Genomic DNA, 20,210 nt, shown 5'->3' with positions numbered 1-20,210 from the left:
ATGTCATCAATGTAATGACCCCAGAATGTAATCTGGGGTCCCCATATGACATCCCCGTCCCCAAAGACCACCCTATCCTCCCACCAGCCCAGGAACATGTTGGCATAGATGGGGGCACAGGGGCTCCCCATCGCGGTGCCCCTGAGCTGGTGGTAGAATCGGTTGTTAAATAAGAAATAGTTTCGGGTAAGTACAAATGTGAGAAGTTGGATCACAAATACGTTGTGTTCCCTAAATTGGTTCCCTCTCGCATCCAGATAGAATTGTACCGCCTCTAGCCCCCTGTCATGTGGAATGCAGCTATACAGCTGCTCCACATCAATGGATGCCAGAATGGTATTGGCATCCAGTTGTATTCCATCCAATTTACACAGTAGGTCTGTGGTATCTCTAATATAGGACGGTTGCGTTGTGACAAAGGGGCGAAGTACTCTATCAAGATATATGCCTGGGTTCTGTCCCAGTGCATCTACACCTGAAACAATTGGTCGTCCTTTAAGGGGGTGAAGACCTTTATGGACCTTAGGGGTAGAATAGAACGTAGCTATAGTTGGAAATCGATTGTTAAGAAAGTTGTATTCATCCCTAGAAATCAGAGATTTATCCAAGGCCTTTGATGTCATGCTTTCAAGTTCTAACATGAATTCCCTAGTGGGGTCCGAAGTGAGGACAGCATAGGTGTCTCTATCAGATAATATTCTGATACACATTTTCACATAGTCTGGTGTATCCATAATTATAACATTGCCCCCTTTATCTGAGGGCTTTATGGTTATCAGTTGATTTTTTTCCAAGTTAGAGAGGGCTTCCCTCTCACAAGGTGTCAGGTTGGGTTCACAGTTAGACATTTTTGGTTTAATGTTCCTAATCTTATCTGCCACTAATTTCGAAAAAATATCTAAACTGTTGCAGTCCGTCACGGGTGGCATCTTTTTGCTTTTTAATTTTAAATCAGTGAATGGACCTGCGCCAATTGAGTTATTATCACCTTCCGACAGGCCCGCTAAAAGCCTGACGTCCTCCAAGGATTCCAGAGGGATTCCTAGTTTACGGCATTCAGCCAAATCATTCATTCTAAAAAACCTCCTCCATCTAAGTTTCCTTAGAAAGAGTTCAATGTCCTTAATCCAGGTAAAAGAATCAAAATGTGTGGTAGGTACAAAGGATAGGCCTCTATTCAGTACCATTTCCTCAGTTTTTGATAGCCTATATGTGGACAAGTTATAAATCTGATGTCCCTCCTTTGCAGATATTTTTACTACTTCCTCACATTTCTGGGGTATCTTTCCCTGAATGTATAAGGGTCTCGTATCCCTAAAAAAGAGGACGGTGCTGGTGCTTGGGGTTGAGAGGAGGGAGTATAGGAAGAGGGTCCATAAGAGGGTAAGGGTACCGATGATTGACCTGATCCTCCCGCAGTCTGATAATCTGGGGGTCCCTGATGGTCCCTGTTTCCCATTTGTTCCCATCGTCTTCTTCCCCCTCTCTGTCTTTCCCCCCTATTTTTATTAACCCTTGGTCTAGGATCCCTTGGTCTGTTTTCCGTATCAGAAATGTCAGAAGATGAAATATCCCCTGTCCCTTCCTGACAATTAAAGGCTCGCTTATGTTTGAAATCCTCGAGGTCTCTAATGAACCGCTTATGTTTGCGATTTTTTATATTCTGCTGATATTTATCTATAGTGGCCTGTAATGTCAGTTCTTTTGTCTGGAACTCAGGGTCCCCTTTAAATTTTAGGGCCTCTTCTCTAATTGTATGTAAATTCTTCTGAGTTGTTTCCAGTGTACACCTCTCCTCCTCCAACAGTATGTTCATAAATCTCAGAGATGAGGCCAATGACTCTTCTTCCCACCTCTTAATGAGTTGTGGTGTTCTGGTTCTTTCAGCTGGTATAATATTAACCCTGAGGCCCCTGGGCACAATGTTGTGTTTGATATAATGCTCCAGTGACTGGACCTCCCACCAAGATTTTGTGTTATTAATATAGGCCGTTTGTAATTCCAAAAATACTGATTTAAGATTTGGTTTGCCAGTAGTTGTAATTTCTAGGGCTTTATCTGAGAATACCTCCTCAGCATCACTAAGCCACCTATTCGTATTTAATGGCCCCGATAGGAAGCCAGCCATATTATCGTAAACCAATTTCAATTTATAAATTAGAGGATCACTTGAAAACCATTTATCTACTCTCTAAAACGTAACATTTATTATATTCATATTAAAATACTATAACAATTGCTAGATGATTGGAAAAATATCCAGATATATCAAAAAGGGGGACATCAAAGTCGTGATTGGTGATAGTTCAGTGAAGTCCTAATATAGGTCAGTGGGCAAGGGGTGTACACCACCTGTTGAATTTAGTTAGGTATATAGTTATGATGAACTAAAGGGATCTAAATATTCCCTGATGTTAACCCTACCTGGCAACGGAGGTCAAAAACACCTTAATTTTTTGGGTGCCCCCGTTCCTCGGCGGCTAGCCCTAAATGCCCCTGTCACTATAAAGATTATCTTATCCCACCACCAAGTAAAATGTGCTGGAGTGCAGATTCAGTCATATGTCATAATAGAAATCAATAAAAAGGGTTATGTCCAAATTTCATGTAAATACTTGAAATTTCAATTCTCAGTCTATAGATTTACCTATATGGCTATACAGCTGAGAACATACATGAGTTAATGGGTCTAATCAGAATGATGGACCTGTGGTCCCGGTACTCATCCTGCCAGGACTAGCTTGATCCCAGCTTGATCCCGACGCGTTTCCCCCCAACGTCTTGGGGTTCATCAGGGGATATCGGTATATCAAATTATTTCTAGTTAATTTGGGCCATCAATCTATAATGAAAAGGGGTAAGCATTCCTTAATTACATATATGACACTTTGATTAACATATGACCCATATTGAATTGCACATAACTCCTCATCATATGATGAGGAGTTATGTGCAATTCAATATGGGTCATATGTTAATCAAAGTGTCATATATGTAAGATGCGTCCCACGTGGGTCGCTGCGGACCACATGGTTTGGCCGCCCAATGAATGACCAGGTGGGCGTATAGCCGGATAACCAGCCACTTACAATGGGTTTAGTGCTGAAGTCATATATGAAAACGAGGTATGGAACGCAGCGCAGCGCAGCGTCCGATAGAGATTACTATCTGTGACACTGATATGGATACCGCCCACAGGCGGGAACTTTGAAAAACGGAAATGGCAGACTATGCCTGTGTGTTGGGGGGAGGGAACTATTACCCTTTATATACATTAATTTAGCACGCGCACCAGACATATGGATCTGATGCAGCAGTGAAACGCTGCCACTGCAGGCACTCACTAGCCACAGAGTCTTCCAGAGTATTGCTGCTGGGCCCTCTTACACTATTTATATAGAACATTGGATGGGGGGTTACAGAACTCCAACAGAACTCTAACTGAACCACATGAGGACTATACAGAACTCCTAATACATGGATTGATATGATGAGGAGTTATGTGCAATTCAATATGGGTCATATGTTAATCAAAGTGTCATATATGTAATTAAGGAATGCTTACCCCTTTTCATTATAGATTGATGGCCCAAATTAACTAGAAATAATTTGATATACCGATATCCCCTGATGAACCCCAAGACGTTGGGGGGAAACGCATCGGGATCAAGCTGGGATCAAGCTAGTCCTGGCAGGATAAGTACCGGGACCACAGGTCCATCATTCTGATTAGACCCATTAACTCATGTATGTTCTCAGCTGTATAGCCATATAGGTAAATCTATAGACTGAGAATTGAAATTTCAAGTATTTACATGAAATTTGGACATAACCCTTTTTATTGATTTCTATTATGACATATGACTGAATCTGCACTCCAGCACATTTTACCTGGTGGTGGGATAAGATAATCTTTATAGTGACAGGGGCATTTAGGGCTAGCCGCCGAGGAACGGGGGGCACCCAAAAAATTAAGGTGTTTTTGACCTCCGTTGCCAGGTAAGGTTAACATCAGGGAAGATTTAGATCCCCTTAGTTCATCATAACTATATACCTAACTAAATACAACAGGTGGTGTACACCCCTTGCCCACTGACCTATATTAGGACTTCACTGAACTATCACCAATCATGACTTTGATGTCCCCCTTTTTGATATATCTGGATATTTTTCCAATCATCTAGCAATTGTTATAGTATTTTAATATGAATATAATAAATGTTACGTTTTAGAGAGTAGATAAATGGTTTTCAAGTGATCCTCTAATTTATAAATTGAAATTGGTTTACGATAATATGGCTGGCTTCCTATCGGGGCCATTAAATACGAATAGGTGGCTTAGTGATGCTGAGGAGTTATTCTCTGATTAAGCCCTAGAAATTACAACTACTGGCAAACCAAATCTTAAATCAGTATTTTTGGAATTACAAACGGCCTATATTAATAACACAAAATCTTGGTGGGAGGTCCAGTCACTGGAGCATTATATCAAACACAACATTGTGCCCATGGGCCTCAGGGTTAATATTATACCAGCTGAAAGAACCAGAACACCACAACTCATTAAGAGGTGGGAAGAAGAGTCATTGGCCTCATCTCTGAGATTTATGAACATACTGTTGGAGGAGGAGAGGTGTACACTGGAAACAACTCAGAAGAATTTACATACAATTAGAGAAGAGGCCCTAAAATTTAAAGGGGACCCTGAGTTCCAGACAAAAGAACTGACGTTACAGGCCACTATAGATTAATATCAGCAGAATATAAAAAATCGCAAACATAAGCGGTTCATTAGAGACCTCGAGGATTTCAAACATAAGCGAGCCTTTAATTGTCAGGAAGGGACAGGGGATATTTCATCTTCTGACATTTCTGATACGGAAAACAGACCAAGGGATCCTAGACCAAGGGTTAATAAAAATAGGGGGGAAAGACAGAGAGGGGGAAGAAGACGTTGGGAACAAATGGGAAACAGGGACCATCAGGGACCCCCAGATTATCAGACTGCGGGAGGATCAGGTCAATCATCGGTGCCCTTACCCTCTTATGGACCCTCTTCCTATACTCCCTCCTCTCAACCCCAAGCACCAGCACCGTCCTCTTTTTTAGGGATACGAGACCCTTATACATTCAGGGAAAGATACCCCAGAAATGTGAGGAAGTGGTAAAAATATCTGCAAAGGAGGGGCATCAGATTTATAACTTGTCCACATATAGGCTATCAAAAACTGAGGAAATGGTACTGAATAGAGGCCTATCCTTTGTACCTACCACACATTTTGATTCTTTCACCTGGATTAAGGACATTGAACTCTTTCTAAGGAAACTTAGATGGAGGAGGTTTTTTAGAATGAATGATTTGGCTGAATGCCGTCAACTAGGAATCCCTCTGGAATCCTTGGAGGATGTCAGGCTTTTAGCGGGCCTGTCGGAAGGTGATAATAACTCAATTGGCGCAGGTCCATTCACTGATTTAAAATTAAAAAGCAAAAAGATGCCACCCGTGACGGACTGCAACAGTTTAGATATTTTTTCGAAATTAGTGGCAGATGAGATTAGGAACATTAAACCAAAAATGTCTAACTGTGAACCCAACCTGACACCTTGTGAGAGGGAAGCCCTCTCTAACTTGGAAAAAAATCAACTGATAACCATAAAGCCCTCAGATAAAGGGGGCAATGTTATAATTATGGATACACCAGACTATGTGAAAATGTGTATCAGAATATTATCTGATAGAGACACCTATGCTGTCCTCACTTCGGACCCCACTAGGGAATTCATGTTAGAACTTGAAAGCATGACATCAAAGGCCTTGGATAAATCTCTGATTTCTAGGGATGAATACAACTTTCTTAACAATCGATTTCCAACTATAGCTACGTTCTATTCTACCCCTAAGGTCCATAAAGGTCTTCACCCCCTTAAAGGACGACCAATTGTTTCAGGTGTAGATGCACTGGGACAGAACCCAGGCATATATCTTGATAGAGTACTTCGCCCCTTTGTCACAACGCAACCGTCCTACATTAGAGATACCACAGACCTACTGTGTAAATTGGATGGAATACAACTGGATGCCAATACCATTCTGGCATCCATTGATGTGGAGCAGCTGTATAGCTGCATTCCACATGACAGGGGGCTAGAGGCGGTACAATTCTATCTGGATGCAAGAGGGAACCAATTTAGGGAACACAACGTATTTGTGATCCAACTTCTCACATTTGTACTTACCCGAAACTATTTCTTATTTAACAACCGATTCTACCACCAGCTCAGGGGCACCGCGATGGGGAGCCCCTGTGCCCCCATCTATGCCAACATGTTCCTGGGCTGGTGGGAGGATAGGGTGGTCTTTGGGGACGGGGATGTCATATGGGGACCCCAGATTACATTCTGGGGTCATTACATTGATGACATCCTCGTCCTCTGGACGGGGGATGCAAGAACCTTTCAGGAGTTTGTTGCTAAACTTAACACCAATCAGCTAGGCCTAAAATTCACGTATGAGATAGGAGGGGACAGTTTGACCTTTCTGGATACAAAAATTTACAAATATGAAGATGGCACTTTGGGCACGAGTGTGTACCGCAAACCAACAGCTACTAATAGCCTCTTAAGGTGGGAGAGTCATCACCCCTTACCGTTACTTAAGGGAATACCAAAGGGGCAGTTCCTTCGTGTTAGAAGGAACTGTTCATCCCTTAGTGAGTTTAACAAACAAGCACAGCAACTGGGCGACCGGTTTTTAGCAAGAGGCTATCCTTCCCGTGTCATTAAAACAGCCTTTAGGTCGGCACGAGATACCAACAGGAGAGATCTATTGACCCCACGTGTGAGACCAGCCGCTGAATCGATTACAAGACTTATTGGATCATATGACGACCAGAATCATAGAGTCATCAGTATTCTGAGACGTCACTGGGGTATTCTACAGGCAGACCCTGATCTTAAGGACTTCATCACCCCTTACCCAAGTGTCACCTATAGAAGGGGGAGAACCATTAAAGATATGGTGGTCCATAGTCATTTTGAGCAAAAAAGAGGGGAGGGAACTTGGCTGGATCGTAGACCGATTGGCACATTTAGATGCGGTTCATGCAGCTATTGCCCATACATTGACCAGACAAAAACTTTTGTTAATCTGACTACAGGCAGAAGATTTTATATCAACAGTTTTGCCAATTGTCGGACAGAGGGAGTTGTCTACAGATGTACATGCTCGTGTCCACTGAGCTATATTGGCAAAACTAAACGCCAGCTTCGTATACGGATAGGAGAACACCTGGGGGACATAATACACAGGCGAGATACACCTATTGCCAGACATGTGATACAATGCCACCAGGGAAACCCGAAATCCATTCAATTCCAGGTTATTGAGGTCATTTCGAAATCTCCAAGGAAGGGCAATTGGGATAAAAGAATCTTGCAGCGGGAGGCAAAATGGACCTATCTGCTTGATACACTTAATCCTAGAGGTCTGAATGAAGTTCTCAGTTTTGCCAGTTTTATCTAACAAGGGCTTCCTTTCTACCTTAATTATTTCTACATTAGAAAAAACCCCGATATATTGGATTATAGACTAATTATTTCCAGTAAAGACACCTGGGAGAAGGGTGTAAATTCATATTGGATATGAGATAAAATGAAAATAACATATTGAATTGCACTCCCCTCATCTTCCATATAGGAGATTGATACTGTATAAGGACCCAGAATTGGGACCTCCTAATTGCATATATGTGGTTAATTACTAAAAACTAAACACCCCCCCATCCAATTTCCCTATACATAAACACTATTTAAAGGATGAAGGGTGTTACCATTTTTATTATAGGACTGGTACACATTATTTTTCATATAATCCCCCAACCTCAATATTATGGTAGTTATGGAGACAAAACAGATGTGACAATATAGAAATTATACTAATTGTGCTTTGATGGGACAACTTACTAATAGTAGATACTATTGAGATCTATTTGTTATTAATTGTATCATTACAAGTAACATCAAAACCGTCCGACTGAGGAACCTTTATATAGTCCTCAGTACATCTTAGAACTAACTATGGTATCAGACAGAACGCAGCAGTGCTTTCTATGTTGTCAGTCTCTCTGCAGCACATGGCATTTCCGCCGCCTGTAATGAGAGCGCACTTATTGGGCGGGCGGAACGCAGGAGCATTTTACAGGAAGTGCAGCCTTTCCTTGCTGCACTCAATATAATGAAGAAGGAGGCGGAATCAAGATGCGTCCCACGTGGGTCGCTGCGGACCACATGGTTTGGCCGCCCAATGAATGACCAGGTGGGCGTATAGCCGGATAACCAGCCACTTACAATGGGTTTAGTGCTGAAGTCATATATGAAAACGAGGTATGGAACGCAGCGCAGCGCAGCGTCCGATAGAGATTACTATCTGTGACACTGATATGGATACCGCCCACGGGCGGGAACTTTGAAAAACGGAAATGGCAGACTATGCCTGTGTGTTGGGGGCAGGGAACTATTACCCTTTATATACATTAATTTAGCACGCGCACCAGACATATGGATCTGATGCAGCAGTGAAACGCTGCCACTGCAGGCACTCACTAGCCACAGAGTCTTCCAGAGTATTGCTGCTGGGAGCTCTTACCCTATTTATATAGAACATCGGATGGGGGGTTACAGAACTCCAACAGAACTCTAACTGAACCACATGAGGACTATACAGAACTCCTAATACATGGATTGATATGATGAGGAGTTATGTGCAATTCAATATGGGTCATATGTTAATCAAAGTGTCATATATGTAATTAAGGAATTCTTACCCCTTTTCATTATAGATTGATGGCCCAAATTAACTAGAAATAATTTGATATACCGATATCCCCTGATGAACCCCAAGACGTTGGGGGGAAACGCGTCGGGATCAAGCTGGGATCAAGCTAGTCCTGGCAGGATAAGTACCGGGACCACAGGTCCATCATTCTGATTAGACCCATTAACTCATGTATGTTCTCAGCTGTATAGCCATATAGGTAAATCTATAGACTGAGAATTGAAATTTCAAGTATTTACATGAAATTTGGACATAACCCTTTTTATTGATTTCTATTATGACATATGACTGAATCTGCACTCCAGCACATTTTACCTGGTGGTGGGATAAGATAATCTTTATAGTGACAGGGGCATTTAGGGCTAGCCGCCGAGGAACGGGGGGTACCCAAAAAATTAAGGTGTTTTTGACCTCCGTTGCCAGGTAGGGTTAACATCAGGGAATATTTAGATCCCCTTAGTTCATCATAACTATATACCTAACTAAATACAACAGGTGGTGTACACCCCTTGCCCACTGACCTATATTAAGACTTCACTGAACTATCACCAATCACGACTTTGATGTCCCCCTTTTTGATATATCTGGATATTTTTCCAATCATCTAGCAATTGTTATAGTATTTTAATATGAATATAATAAATGTTACGTTTTAGAGAGTAGATAAATGGTTTTCAAGTGATCCTCTAATTTATAAATTGAAATTGGTTAGATCTATCATGATAAAGTACTTCATGGCCATAATGTTGTGAAGTTCATACAGTAACACATAATTTATTTACAGATTCCGTATGAACTTCAAATTCTGTTACTTAATTGTATACATGTATATTCATATACTAGAAGGTGGCCCGATTCTACGCATCGGGTATTCTAGAATTTACGTATTGTGTAGTTCATGTATGATTTTTGTTATATATATATATATATATATATATATATATATATATAGATGTTGTTGTGTGTAGTTACCAAGTGTTTGTGTAGGGCGCTGTACATGTTCTGAGTGTCGCGGGGGGTGAGAGCGGTGTTGTATGTGTGTTGCGTGTGTTGCGTTGTTTGTGGAGCGCTGTGTGTCTGTAGCGTTGTGTGTGTGTGTGTGTTGTGCGGTTTGTGTGTGTGTGGTGTGTTTTGGGGGGAGGTATGTTTTGAGCAATGTGTGTGTTGTGCAGTATGTGCGTATATTTGTGTGTGCAGCGTTGTCTGTGTGTGTGGGTGTCTGTGTAGGGCGTTGTTTGTGATTCCTAGTGTGTGTGTGTTGTGCAGTGCGCGTGTGTGTGTGTGTTGGGGGGAGGTGTGCACCTCCCATCGTGCTCCATCCCCCATGCTGCGCACCCCCCATCGTGCTGCATCCCCCATGCTGCGCACTCCCAAACGTGCTCCATCCGCCATGCTGCGCACTCCCAAACGTGGTCCATCCGCCATGCTGCGCACTCCCAAACGTGCTCCATCCGCCATACTGCGCACTCCCCATCGTGCTGCATCCCCCATGCTGCGCACTCCCAAACGTGCTCCATCCGCCATGCTGCGCACTCCCCATCGTGCTCTATCCGCCATGCTGCACACTCCCAAACGTGCTCCATCCGCCATGCTGCGCACTCCCAAACGTGCTCCATCCGCCATGCTGCGCACCCCCTATCATGCTCCATCCGCCATGCTGCGCACTCCCAAACGTGCTCCACCCGCCATGCTGCGCACTCCCAAACGTGCTCCATCCGCCATGCTGCGCACTCCCAAACGTGCTCCATCCGCCATGCTGCGCACTCCCAAACGTGGTCCATCCGCCATGCTGCGCACTCCCAAACGTGCTCCATCCGCCATGCTGCGCACTCCCAAACGTGCTCCATCCGCCATACTGCGCACTCCCCATCGTGCACCATCCGGAATGCTGCGCACTCCCAAACGTGCTCCATCCGCCATGCTGCGCACTCCCAAACGTGCTCCATCCGCCATGCTGCGCACTCCCAAACGTGCTCCATCCGCCATGCTGCGCACTCCCAAACGTGCTCCATCCGCCATGCTGCGCACTCCCAAACGTGGTCCATCCGCCATGCTGCGCACTCCCAAACGTGCTCCATCCGCCATGCTGCGCACTCCCAAACGTGCTCCATCCGCCATACTGCGCACTCCCAAACGTGCTCCATCCGCCATACTGCGCACTCCCCATCGTGCACCATCCGGCATGCTGCGCACTCCCAAACGTGCTCCATCCGTCATGCTGCGCACTCCCAAACGTGCTCCATCCGTCATGCTGCGCACTCCCAAACGTGCTCCATCCGCCATGCTGCGCACTCCCAAACGTGCTCCATCCGCCATGCTGCGCACCCCCCATCATGCTCCATCCGCTTGGGAGTGCGCAGCATGCCGGATGGTGCACGATGGGGAGTGCGCAGTATGGCGGATGGAGCACGTTTGGGAGTGCGCAGTATGGCGGATGGAGCACGTTTGGGAGTGCGCAGCATGGCGGATGGACCACGTTTGGGAGTGCGCAGCATGGCGGATGGACCACGTTTGGGAGTGCGCAGCATGGCGGATGGACCACGTTTGGGAGTGCGCAGCATGGCGGATGGACCACGTTTGGGAGTGCGCAGCATGGCGGATGGAGCACGTTTGGGAGTGCGCAGCATGGCGGATGGAGCATGATGGGGGGTGCGCAGCATGGCGGATGGAGCACGTTTGGGAGTGCGCAGCATGGCGGATGGAGCACTTTTGGGAGTGTGCAGCATGGCGGATAGAGCACGATGGGGAGTGCGCAGCATGGCGGATGGAGCACGTTTGGGAGTGCGCAGCATGGGGGATGGAGCACGTTTGGGAGTGTGCAGCATGGCAGATAGAGCACGATGGGGAGTGCGCAGTATGGCGGATGGAGCACGTTTGGGAGTGCGCAGCATGGCGGATGGAGCACGTTTGGGAGTGTGCAGCATGGCGGATAGAGCACGATGGGGAGTGCGCAGCATGGCGGATGGAGCACGTTTGGGAGTGCGCAGCATGGGGGATGCAGCACGATGGGGAGTGCGCAGCATGGCGGATGGACCACGTTTGGGAGTGCGCAGCATGGCGGATGGACCACGTTTGGGAGTGCGCAGCATGGCGGATGGACCACGTTTGGGAGTGCGCAGCATGGCGGATGGAGCACGTTTGGGAGTGCGCAGCATGGCGGATGGAGCAAGATGGGGGGTGCGCAGCATGGCGGATGGAGCACGTTTGGGAGTGCGCAGCATGGCGGATGGAGCACTTTTGGGAGTGTGCAGCATGGCGGATAGAGCACGATGGGGAGTGCGCAGCATGGCGGATGGAGCACGTTTGGGAGTGCGCAGCATGGGGGATGGAGCACGTTTGGGAGTGTGCAGCATGGCAGATAGAGCACGATGGGGAGTGCGCAGTATGGCGGATGGAGCACGTTTGGGAGTGCGCAGCATGGCGGATGGAGCACGTTTGGGAGTGTGCAGCATGGCGGATAGAGCACGATGGGGAGTGCGCAGCATGGCGGATGGAGCACGTTTGGGAGTGCGCAGCATGGGGGATGCAGCACGATGGGGAGTGCGCAGTATGGCGGATGGAGCACGTTTGCTCAGCCTCTCTCCTTCCAGCCTCCCTCAGCATCAGCCTCCCCCTCCCAGCCTTCCCCAAGATCAGCCTCTCTGCTCCCAGCCTCCTCCAGCATGCCGTGCTCCTCTGCCGACACTCACCCACACCCGATCGCATCCACTCACCCACACAACCGATCGCATCCACTCACCCACACAACCGATCGCATCCACTCACACACACAACCGATCGCATCCACTCACACACACCCGATCGCATCCACTCACACACACAGACACTGACGATATTGCACATACGCGCTGATACTCACAACATCCGGGGATATCACATGCTTCTGGCCATGTGATCCTCCGTCAGGTCCTGGAAGCTCACAGCACAATATCGCCGCCGAGAAGCAAGCGATATCCCAGGATGTTGTGAGTATTTGGATGCGATGTGATGTGTGAGGTATGTGTGAGTGTGATCTGATTTGTGTGTGTGTGTGTGCTGTTATGTTATGTATGTTCCGCAGCTGCAGGACCTTGATGTGTGGATGCGATGTGATGTGTGTGTGAGGTGTGTGTGAGAGTGAGTGTGAGCCGGTGTACACTGGTAACTATGATACACATCGGGTAACTAAGGGACCTTAGTTACCCGATGTGTATAATGGTTACCAGCTTTCACGGCCTCCGTTAAGATCCCAGCATCGCAAGGTTATGTCTGGCGCTGCCGGGATCCTGACGGAGCCGGTGTAGAAGCAAGCGATATCCCAGCATGTTGTGAGTGTGTGGATGTGATGTGTGAGGTGTGTGTGAGAGTGAGTGTGATCTGATGTGTGTGTACTCACCTGGGAATCGGAGCCCCGTGTCAGTTGGGCCAGAGCGAGCGTGCATTGCGTGAGGGGGGCGGGGCCTGCAGAGAGCCGGGGCGAGAGGCCAATCCGTGTGGGGGGGGCGGGGCCATGGCGAGCCCAGCGGCCAATCAGCTTTGTGTCACCGTAAGGACACAATTTCGGAGCATGACAGACAGACAGACAGACAGATAGACAGACAGACAGACAGACAGACAGAATAAGGCAATTATATATATAGATAGTTCATCAATCTTAATTTTATTACAAATCAACGTACTTGTACCACAAGTAGTCAAATGAAACATTTTCAAGTCCTGAACATAATCAGAAATTAAAAATCAGAACGATGCTGAAGTTGGTTTCTTATTTGTCAGTTTCTTAGTCGGCAATTTAGTATTTTCATTTTTTTACATGTTTAACAACAAAAATAACACATGACAATAATAAAATACAATGCACTGAGGTGCCCTAATATAAATACGCTTAAAATCAGCTGCAAAAATTTTAACATTGGCAAACAAATGGGCATCAAAGTGGGTACCGAAGTATGTTAGTGAAAGGGTTAAATGGCTTTGGGCCACTGATCTAACATCATAAATGCATATCTAGTGATGCCCCTAATCAAACTCAAGTGACTCCAGCCTGGCCCAAAGGGGTTCTGGGCATCAGAACTGGCATCATATTGGGCAAAACCCCAGTTTTCACAGATTTGAATAAGTAACTGGTGTTTTTGAGGGATTAAATGGCTTTGGGCTACTGATCTCACACCACATTTACATACCTAGTGATGCCTCACATCAAATTCAGATCACTCCAGCCTGGCCCAAACAGATTCTGAGCATCAGAGCTGGCATCAAAGTGGGCAAAAGCTCAGTTTTTACAGATTTAATAAGTAACTGGTGTTTTTGAGGGGTTAAATGGCTTTGGGCCACTGATCTCACACCACATTTACATACCTAGTGATGCCACACATCAATATCAGATCACTCCAGCCTGGCTCAAAGGGGTTCTGGGCATCAGATCTGGCATCATATTGGGCAAAACCCCAATTTTCACAGATTTGAATAAGTAACTGGTGTTTTTGAGGGGTTAAATGGCTTTGGGCCACTGATTTCACACCACATTTACATACTTAGTGATGCCACATGTGAGGCAAATCCCGGGATATGAAGATGAATTATGACTCCAGTCATAATCCCTCATCACTCCCTGGCAGTGCCCCCTCCCTTCTTGTTCTCAGTGTTCCACTTACACCTCCATGGCCATGTCCTGTGATATGGAAATTAGGTGGCTTGGGGACAATGGACACAGGATGACTCCCTGCCGTGACCCTGTAGTGGGGGCTGCTAGCTAGTTAGCAAGGCTATGGAAATAGCCAGACAGAACGACTCCAGTAAAAAATGGTTCATATCTCGCAAGCCATATTTCCGATAAATATGGCAACCATAAAAATGGTGTCTCCGCATGCGGACGATGCCGGCACACCCTTTTTATGGGAGCAGGACATTGGGAAATGCCCCAGGCGTGATATCAGCCAATGGGGAACTGGCAGACAGGTCATGAGTCCCCTCGTTCTGTAGCTAAATTCATAACTGTCACAATGAGAGCATTGGCGTCCGCCTACGACGCTCCCAGGCAACGTTATGGCCCATATTCCATGTTGTGGATTGTCCATAACTCAAGCCAGGGGTGGAGCAGTGCTCCCTCTGAGGTCACTAAGGTAGGAGGGGACCTGGATTTGCCCAGGTTGATAACCCTACTTCGGCCATTTTCCAGTGTTCTTTTCGCTGGGGGCACGTGTAGGAAACATCTGTGGGAAGGATCCTAGAAACCTTGGTACAGCGCCCCCCTGTGGCCAGACGCAACAAGGTAACTGCTGGAACTGTGTATGCCTGTTTGTAACCCATGCTTTGATTGTAACTGTACTCTGACATATGTATATTCTGTAGATTCCCTATTGTATATATTGTAGTTTCTAGTGTGCTTTAGGCTGATTAAATTATATAATTAATCTTGGGCTGTTCTGTTATCTCGATCTTGAATCCCACGTCTGTGTGTTCGGCTAATAGTTACCGTGAAGCGGTTGGTGGCAGCGAGTTGTGCCAAGGATTATTGTGGGGAGGCCAGTGAGATTCGGGGAGATTTTATATATTCCGCCCGCGGAGGTCGGGGGAATATATACCCTACTCTCACCGGGGACCCTTCAATAATCGGCATAAGTAGTATAGCGGCCTCCTTGCTTATTGTCGGGCAATTCCATAATTGGCCTGACTATAAGAGGGGCGCTAGAGAGCGCGTCACGTGCTCTGTCTGTCGGTCGGGAGGTATAAAGGAGGGGTGACCCCCACTTGTTACCCCCCGATTGTGACGTACTGGTAGCCAGCGCGGGGGATTTCTGAGTGACCCCCCCGGTGGTTTGTGACATATTGGTGGCATAGCGGTGGGATCGAGATAATAGTGTGTGTGAGTGTGAGACCCATACTCCCAGACACTAAAGACTGCCTGCAGCAGCTGTGGCTGCTGGGGTCTTCAGACTAGCTCAACACTAGAGTGTCAGAGTGCAGATACTGTAAGGTGTGTGGAGGCATCAGGTGTCAGTTCTGTGTCAGTGACCAAAAGTCTGCAAGAATGGCTGATGGCACCAGGAGCAGAGCTATGCAACTGGCCAATGCTAAGGCAGGAGCCGAAGAGAGGGAGGACGGTGCTGTGGACAGCAATGAGGAGGTTGCCCACGAGTCCTCCAGGAGCTCGACGCCAGAAAACCGTTCTGCCGAGGACATTGCGCAACCTGGCACTGCTGGACAAGATGAGGAGGAGCTCACCCAAGGTTCCTCAACGAGCCAGATGCCAGCCCTCCGCTCTGAAAGGGACAGTGAATCGCCTAGCTCTGCAGCGTGCCGCAGATCACCACGTGCCATTCCACCGAGCCTGGGAGGCTCGGATAGCCTTCTTCAAATGGCTATGGCCCTTCTCCAGGCTGGAGACCAGAAGGGCTACAAGGAACTCCTGGCAGAGCGCAGGGCAGAGCGGCAGGCAGCGCGTGACGCTGAGGCTGCGGAGCGGCACGCAGAGCGTGAGGCTGCGGAGCGAGAGCGGCAGGCAGCGCGTGAAAAGCGAGAGCGACAGGCAGACCGTGACTACCAGCTGCAGCTAGCTCAGCTCCGGCCCTCATCAGCCACATGTGACCTTCGAGACACCAAACTTCCAAAGGTCCGTGTTGAGGACTTCACAGTGCTGGAGAAGGATGGAGACTTGGACTCTTTCTTGACTGCTTTTGAACGGACTTGCTTGCAGCACCATCTGGACAAGGACCAGTGGGCCAAATACCTGACCCCCCGTTTAAGGGGTAAGGCCCTGGATATCCTTGGGGACTTGCCTGCTGAGGCAGATCAGGGCTACGACACCATCAAGCGGGCCCTGATCCAACAGTACAACCTCACTCCAGAGTCCTACCGCAAGAAGTTCCGGAGCCTACAGAAGGGACCAAAGGACTCCTGGGCTGACCACCGGCGGGCACTTGCCCGAGCTGCCGACCACTGGACCCAAGGCCTGCAGCTTTCCACCGGACCGGAGATCCTGGACTTGTTCATCACGGAGCAACTCTTGTGGAACTGCCCTGAGGATCTCCGCCAGTTCATCCGAGACCAGAAGCCAAAGGGGTCCACGGCTACAGCTGCCCTTGCCGATGACTACACCAACAACCGGGCCCCTGAGGCCAGGAGAGCGGCCACCAGCAGCACCTGGAGAGGGGGTAAGATGAATTCTGCGACTGCCCCACCTGCCCCTAGACTGCAGGGGGTGTCCCCCTCAACTCCCCTCTCCAGGCCCGTGGCGGAACCAAGACGGTGCCACCAGTGCAACCTACCTGGACACTTCAAGGCCATGTGCCCTCAGCGTCCCAAGGCCCCGGCTCCGTCCCCGTCCCAAGGGCCGCCCAAGGTGTATTGTGTGGGTGGGGGTGGTGGTAGGTCCCTGGACAGCTTCCAACCTGTCACCGTCGGCCGGTCTGTGACCATAGGACTGCGAGACAGCGCCTCGGAGGTGACTCTGGTGCGGCCTGAGATGGTGTCCCCCCAAGACTTGATCCCTGGAAAAACCCTCGCTGTCTCCGGGATTGGAGGCACTGACCCGGCGCTGCCTGTTGCTGACATTTATGTGGACTGGGGCGCAGGGCGGGGGGTGAGGGAGGTGGGGGTAACTGATCGGATCCCTGCAAACGTGCTACTTGGGACAGATTTGGGGCAGATAACCTCCCAGTTTGGGCCCCCCCCAAGGGCTGAACCTTCAGCCAGTACTGACATGACTCCTGACAATGTTAATGTGTTATCTATGAATGATGTAAGGGAGGAGGGAGTGAACTCTGATATTTCTGCTTGCACAGACACCATAGACACACACGCAGCTGCAGCTGTGACAGGAGGGGAGGGGGTCAGAGAAAGGTGTGACAATGCCTCTACAAGTAACCAGCCTGTGAGCTGGGATCTGTTGCCCTCTGCAGGGATAAGCAGAGAGCAGGGTGCTGCAGGGGGAGGACCAGTGTGTGGGGTGGGGGCTACCACAGCAAATGTGGGGTCCCCAGAGATTTCACAGCGGGGTTCTGTTGCTGCAGGAGGGGAACAGGCAGGTGAGATTGGGGCCGGTCCAGGAGCGGAAGTGCTCCCAGGTAAGATCTCGGTGCATGGTTCCCCCACAACCGGGGTGTCAGGAAGCCAGGTAGGTCTGCCTGAACCGGCGACTTGGTCAGGAACGGAGGAGGAGCAGGCACGACCCACGGTCGCAGCGGCTGTGGCCGCTGTCACCCGCAGTGGGAGTGCTGGAAGCCAAGGGGCCTCCCGGAGGTCCGATAGCTCTTCCCCTTCTGACCAAGTGGCAGCCGAGTCAGGTGGAGGCCAGGACACAGGTCCCGGGGTACTGACTGAAGATGTGACAGTCTCGTTGATTCTGGCCACATCTAGTCAGGGGTTTCAGGCAGCGTTAGAAGCTGACGACAGCCTGAAAGCTCTTAAGGAGCAGGCGGCACAGCCTCCCTCGGACTCGGACCCGGAGCGAGTGGTCTGGGACCAAGGACGGCTGTACCGGGCCACGGTCCAGCAGGGTTCACCGGAGGCGTGGCCCAGGGACCGACAGTTGGTGGTACCCTATCCGTTCCGGACGGAGTTGTTGCGGATCGCACATGAGATTCCGATGGCCGGACACCTAGGGATCGCTAAGACCAAGGCCAGGTTAAACCAGCATTTCTACTGGCCAAAAATGGGGGCCGATGTGGCTGCCTACTGCCGTTCGTGTGAAACCTGTCAGAGAGTGGGGAAGGCGGGGCCACGCCCCAAAGCCCCACTAGTATCTCTGCCAATCATCGATGAGCCTTTCAGGAGGGTGGCTGTGGATCTGGTCGGCCCGCTGGCCATCCCCAGCAGCTCCGGGAAACGCTTCCTACTGACGGTAGTGGACTATCCCACCCGGTACCCAGAAGCAGTGGCCTTGTCGTCCATTCGGGCTGACAAGGTGGCCACCGCATTGCTGGAGATTTTCTCCCGAGTGGGTTTTCCCCAGGAAATGCTCACTGACCGGGGGACCCAATTCATGTCCCAGCTGATGGAGGCCCTCTGTAAGCAGGTCCAGGTGCGACATCTGGTGGCCAGCCCGTACCATCCACAGACTAATGGCCTGTGCGAGCGGTTCAATGGCACCTTAAAGCAGATGCTTAAGATGTTGGTCGACTCCCATGGGCGTGACTGGGAGCGGTATCTCCCACACCTGTTATTTGCTTACCGGGAGGTTCCACAGGCCTCAACAGGATTCTCACCGTTTGAGCTCCTGTACGGGCGACGTGTGCGGGGCCCCCTGGCTCTGGTGAAAGAGGCTTGGGAAGGGGATTTGGCCACCCCTGGAGTGTCGGTTATCGAGTATGTCATGCGCTTCCGGGACAAAATGCAGGCCTTGACGCAACTGGTACACGACAATATGGCTCAAGCCCAGGCCGATCAGAAGCGTTGGTACGACCAGAACGCTTGTGAGAGGACCTACCAAGTGGGTCAAAAGGTGTGGGTACTGGTCCCCGTACCACAGGACAAGCTTCAGGCAGCCTGGGAAGGCCCATACCTCGTGTACCAGCAGCTCAACCCTGTGACGTACCTGGTCACCCTGGACCCTGCCCGTGGAAGGCGGAAGTCCTTCCATGTGAACATGATGAAGGCACATCATGAGCGGGAGGCATGTGCGCTCCCCGTGTGCAACCTGCCCGAGGAGGGAGAAGCGGAAACCCTCTTGGATATGCTAGCCCAGGTTAGGGCAGGCGGATCCATGGAGGATGTGGAGGTTGGCCACCAGCTCTTGGAGGACCAACGGTCCCAGCTGTGGGCCACCCTCCTCCCCTTCCGGGGGTTGTTTACCAACCAGCCCGGAAGGACTGACTTGGCTGTCCATCACGTGGACACTGGGGATCATCCCCCGATCCGGCGTTCAGCATATCGGGTCTCCCTGGAGGTGCAGCAACACATGCGCCAGGAGATTGACGAGATGCTGAAGCTGGGGGTGATCCAGGCATCCAACAGCGCTTGGGCCTCGCCTGTAGTCCTCGTCCCTAAGAAGGACCGAACCACGCGGTTCTGCGTGGACTACAGGGGGCTCAATGCGGTCACGGTCGCCGATGTGTACCCAATGCCACGCATCGATGACCTGCTCGATCAGTTGGCCGGGGCTCAGTACCTGACCATCATGGATCTGAGCCGGGGATATTGGCAGATCCCCCTGACTCGCAAGGCCAGGGAACGCTCTGCCTTTATTACCCCATTTGGACTGTACGAGTCCACGGTGATGCCATTCGGGATGAGGAATGCCCCTGCCACTTTCCAGCGGATGGTCAACACCCTGCTCAAGGGACTTGAAGGGTACGCGGCCGCGTACCTGGATGACATTGCCGTCTTCAGTCCCACCTGGGAGGACCACCTAGAGCATCTAGCACAGGTGCTCAGGCGGATCCACCGGGCAGGTTTGACC

Source organism: Anomaloglossus baeobatrachus, chromosome 8 (genome assembly GCF_048569485.1).
Source record: "Anomaloglossus baeobatrachus isolate aAnoBae1 chromosome 8, aAnoBae1.hap1, whole genome shotgun sequence".
In the NCBI taxonomy this organism is placed as follows: domain Eukaryota; kingdom Metazoa; phylum Chordata; class Amphibia; order Anura; family Aromobatidae; genus Anomaloglossus; species Anomaloglossus baeobatrachus.
This window is presented reverse-complemented; position numbering follows the sequence as displayed.